The sequence below is a fragment of the Perognathus longimembris genome, chromosome 1 (genome assembly GCF_023159225.1).
Source record: "Perognathus longimembris pacificus isolate PPM17 chromosome 1, ASM2315922v1, whole genome shotgun sequence".
Taxonomy (NCBI): domain Eukaryota; kingdom Metazoa; phylum Chordata; class Mammalia; order Rodentia; family Heteromyidae; genus Perognathus; species Perognathus longimembris.
Window position 1 is genome coordinate 17,066,326 of NC_063161.1, and position 5,232 is coordinate 17,071,557.

The 5,232-nt window shown below is 42.9% G+C and overlaps 2 non-coding genes across 2 annotated transcripts; both read right to left on the bottom strand.

The window, feature by feature from the left end:
* Window positions 1-1,698: 1,698 nt before the first annotated feature.
* Trnaw-cca lies at window positions 1,699-1,770 on the bottom strand. Its single transcript has one exon. It is a non-coding gene; the product is annotated as a tRNA-Trp (tRNA).
* A 658-nt stretch (window positions 1,771-2,428) lies between these two features.
* Window positions 2,429-2,500, bottom strand: Trnad-guc. Its single transcript has one exon. It is a non-coding gene; the product is annotated as a tRNA-Asp (tRNA).
* Window positions 2,501-5,232: the final 2,732 nt, after the last annotated feature.

The following is a 5,232-nucleotide window of genomic DNA, read 5'->3' on the forward strand; positions in this document are numbered from 1 at the left end:
AACTCTAGTACTAAAAAAAAAGTTCTCCCAAATCAGCCAATCAATAAGCTATTCTGAGGAAACACAAAGTCCTCAGCCTTGAAAAAGAAATGGGAGCCTGTGAAATGAAAGTTTATAACAACAACAATAATATATTAAATATACACACATAGGTATACACACACTCTGCAGTTTAGAAGCTGTTTAGATAAAGTTATTTGATTATCAACATGTGAGGCAAGAGGTTGTAAATGATCTTATATCAATATCAACTAGCAAGTTTGTGGCTCTGTACCACCCTAGAGGTTTCTAAGTCTGTAGACTGGGAGTAGTGCCTGAATTTGAATTTCTAAATTGTTCTCAGGAAAAGCTCTAGGCCAATTAAAAAAAAAATGTTCTGAAGCCAGTTCAGATCTTGTCACACTCATAAACAACAGCTCTAAATTAGTTAGAATGGTACAAGGTCCTGTGTTGTCTTGTTTATACCTCCAGTTTACCCTTTTCCTTTCCATCCACACTGAGGACCTAGGCAGCATTGCTGACTTCTTGTTCTGTCCCACTTAGCCTTTCTGAGTACGCACATCCTTGCTGAATATGTGTGCCCACACTTCCTCTTCTAAGTGTGACAACAGTGTAATGGCCTCAAGTTTACTTAATCACCTCTTTAAACGTCCTGCCTCCAAATTACAATCACATTCTGTGTTATTCAGCCTAAGAGTCTGGGGAGATAATTTAACAGAAGCTATCTTTCTTCATCTACTGCTTATGTCTGTAATGCATGATCTAATTTCCATCCACTCAAACAGAAGGGGAAGAACAAAACCAAGTGTAAATACAATGTCTAGCTATCTTGCTTTATTAGGCTAAACAATTAGAAATGGGTACTTGATGTTCTCAAAATACCCGTAAAACTCAAAGAGACTTTACAGAACATATCCAATAAAAATCTAAAAATATTTCTTCAATATTTCTTCAAGTCTTTTTTCTTTTCCTTTTTCAGCCAATATTTGACTCACACCTATAAGGCATTATTCAGCACTGGGAGCCCTAGAGCTTACAAAGGTGAATGAGTAAGAGATAAATACAAGTTGTGCTTGACTTGTCACTGCCTGTACAGGTTGGTGAAAATACAAAACTCCAATGGCTCCTAGGATGTTTTTTCGTTTGTGGCCACCACTGAACATTAAAATGAGGGATGTGCAGTCAGTCAGCTGGTTTGAAGCTGGGTGATCTCTGACAATTCCCTAATTTTCAGATATGTGCCAGGGCTGTATCTGTAAAAGTGAGATATTGGTTACCTATTGTAAGGTAATTTTACAGTGGTTGGCACGTGGTAAAAGCTAACATGTAAACTATTACTATAATGTCGTCAAAGTTGTACACTGTTTGCTTTTAAAAAGCACGTTTTGGGAAAAATAGCCTGTGCAGTAAAGTGCCTAAATGCATGGCCAGGACTACAGTGGGCGACTAGGCCTACGAAGGCACAACAGTAATTATACACGTTAATGACACAAAAAAATTAACTTTACAAGGTCAACAGCACAAACATCATTCTGTGGGCTTTTGTATGTGAGAAGCGTCATCTTTGTGAAGAGTAGGAGTTGCTACGATAACTTTTGAACGAAAAAGCTTTTTATTTTTTTTAAATCTTTCGAAAATTGGCGGGAACACGCCATGGTTTATATTCAGTACTCTAAATTTTAAGAAAGAAAACAGCTGTGACCCCGACGTGATTCGAACACGCAGCCTTCTGATCTGGAGTCAGACGCGCTACCGTTGCGCCACGAGGTCCTGCTGGGCTGGGGCTCGCGCGGTTTCTTAGAACTCCGATAGCATGGCGCATCTTCGCGGCGAACCCCGCCCTTCCCTCCATTCCCTCCCCACCCGCCACTCCAGGGCTGCCAGGGCTGAGAACTGAGTCCTTCAGGGACCAGCTTCTCCCTCCAGCTAGTTCTCTACTGGGATGAGGGCGTCACGTAACCAGGGGAGGCGGGAGAACAGGGTTTCCCGAGTACACAAGTCCCTAGGGTCAAAGGAAACTGGTCCTTCCTCTTCTTGACCAACCCACTTCCGCTCAGGTCCGCCCGCCCCCACCCGTTAGGGGCGGAGACGCCGGCTCCCTTCCCCCACAGGCACGCGCGCCGAGTTCGCGACCTCGCCGGGTAATCTGGCGGCGCGCCTCTGCGCACGCGCAGACCTGTGCCAGAAGGCGATTCGGAGCTGAAGCACCCGGGCCTCCCGCGGCTCTTGCTTCGAGCCTCGGGTCCCCAGCTGCTTACTGTATGAAGCGTTTCCTCGCAGAAGGCTTTTTCGTAGAGGCATTTTTCTTATAGCCCACCGTTTTGAGAAGATGTGGTTGTGCACTTAGCAAAAAAGGAATTTCCGTGTGTTGTACCTGAAGGGAGCGTCCTGCCAACTTAAGTCACCAATAGCAAAAAAAAAATTTAACCTCCCCGTCGGGGAATTGAACCCCGGTCTCCCGCGTGACAGGCGGGGATACTAACCACTATACTAACGAGGAGCTGTGAGCAGTGCCTTTTCCAGGTATTACTTAAAGGAAAGGTAAGGTCTTTCCCAGCTCCAGTTTGTGTTGTCTTCAAGTGTGAATTTAATTTTTTAAAAAAACCTTTTTTTTTTTTTTTTTTGGTGGCAAGAACAAACAGTTTAGAATAAACGAAACAATAGAGCACTAACACTTCTAGCAGAGGTGAATTGTGTAACAAAAAAGTTTCCCCGGGGTTCTTTATGCTTTTTTTTTTTTTTTTTTTATATCATCGTGATCAAGGGTATCTGAGTTGAAGCAGAGAGCTTTGCCCTAGTGAATTTCTATTTTCATTTGAAAGTTGAAGTTCAAGGGTATCATATGGTTGCCACATGTCTTGTGAAGTCAGGGTTGTTCCACAGCCTGAAGACTCTTCAAACGTTGCCTAGGGTTTCATGACACAAAAAGGCTGACGTTTCTTGGCAAACTACCCTTCCCAAATGAAGACTTATCTCTGAATTTTTCCTATGTAATTGTCTTTCTTGAGGAGTGTGCGGTTTCCTTTAAAATGACAGCAATAAACATGCAAGCAGTTAACAGTACATTGAAGTAACTCAAAGCAAACATCTTTGAACACCGGGTTCCAATAGTAGGCTATAGGATCATTAAAAAACAGGGGTGCTGAGGGGAATGAAAAGGATTCATTGTAGAACTTAAACTCATGGGTCTCACAGGATCCCTTTCTTGCAGTGTGCTGAGAATTCTTGTTTTTTTTTTTTTAATAGATCTTAGATCACATAATATCATTCATCTGTTGAAAGGGCTCATTTAATGCAGACTTAAGAACCAACCATTTGTGAGCTGTGCTTTGGCAGGTTCTTTACATCCTTAAATTTACCAAAAGCTCCCCCCTAAACAAAACCCCTCCAGCATCCTGGAGCCCACTCTCACTTCTCACCCTCCAATCCTTTTGTGGTGTGTTATTAGGATGAGGTCTTTTTCCAGGGAGGACTTAGAGGACTTGCCCCAAATCTTAGTTGGTAGAGATACAGAGCATGAGAAATCTGATGTCCAGAATCACCTGTTTGCCCCCCCCCCCATTCCATATAGGACACAAGAGGCTTTCCTCCAGAAGAGAACAGGTTCTCTTCACCGAGGCTCTGGCAGGCCCCGGCCAGTGTTCAGACCTGGTTGGGTCACTGCTCTCTACCTCCCTGGGAGAAACCAAGAAGCAGCCTGAGTCAGCATAGATCAAAGAGCAGGGCGATGAGCACCTGCTACCCATCTTCCTAAAATGGAAAGGAAAGGGGCGAATAAGGAACCTGAACGGGTAAGTGAGCTCAGAGATTCCTTACTGTCAGCATTGGGACAAAGTAAAGGTTGTGAGTGTGACTGGCAGCTCAGAGTCACTGCACTCTGCAGCAAAGTGGCATGATGGCAATAGATACGAAAGCTTCAAATCTTGCTCTGCTGAAATAACTATTTGGCTAGCTCATCACAGTTTGCAAAATCATTCACATGCCTTTCATCCTCTCAATAGCCATAGGAGGGAAATAGGGAAGGTGTTGTGATTTTACAGGTTCCTAATGGCCTAGAGATACTCTTGAACAGGATGACACTAGTAGGAAATTATGAGGGGCTGGGGATTCTTTGCCAAGGTTTGACCAGTAAATCCTTAGTAGTTTTCTGCATGGGCTGGGCATCAAGCTGTGATTCCCAGATCTCAGCCTTCTGAGTAACTAGGATTACAGGCATGAGCTACCAGTGCCCAGCCTATATACATTGTGTGTATGTCACTACTGGGGTTTCAACTCAGGGCCTGGGCACTGCCCTTTAGCTATTTACCTCAAGGCTTGTGTTCTATTTTATCCACAGATCCACTTCTGGCTTTTGCTAGTTAATTTGTTAGATAAGAGTCTCAAGGACTTTTCTGCCCCAGCTGGTTTTAAACCTTGATTGTCAGAATCTCAGCTTCCTGATTACAGGAGTGAGCCACCAGGCCCCACCTGATGTATATGTATATTTTAAAAGAACAGGCTATGGAGAGAAAGACTTTATATGTCTCCTGTTTGTTTCTATTGTTACAATGCAATTTGTGGAGGTGTAGTTCATGGTTACAGAGAGTGGACTATATGCAATGTTTTCTTTTGAGTGTTATACACAATATTGGCCATCTAATCTTTCTTATAATCCTATGGGCTTGGCACACTAATTCTCTCCCTTTCACAACAAGGAAGCATAAGGGGGTTAAGGCTAAAAAAAAAAGTAGAAAGAAATGGAAGTATGTGCAAAATAGTATGAGATTACAGAGAAGGCAGGACTGGAGTGTTAGAAAACCCGCTTTTCAGGTAGGCTTGTGATGGTTGATGAAGAACATTTAAAAATTGTTATTATAAAGGCAATGTACAGAGGAGTTACAGTTATATATGTCAGGCAAAGAGTACATTTCTTTTTGGACAATGTCAGCCTTTGATGAAGAACTTTGAAAGAAAAGGGAGAAAAGTTCTTTAGTGCTCAGGGAGAAGAGAATCACTCAAACAAAGGCTCCAAACTTGTGAATGGGAATGTATGGATTTGGGAAATAACATGTAAAGGGACCACTTCTTAGGGGACCAGAGTGGAAGAGGCAGGAAACTTCATTTTTCCTTATAATGCATGGTTGAGTATAGTTAAAACTAATACTGGCTGGGAACTGGTAGCTCATGCCTGTAATCCTAGCTACTCAGGAAGCTGAAATCTGAGAATCATAGTTCAAAGCCAGCCTGGACAGA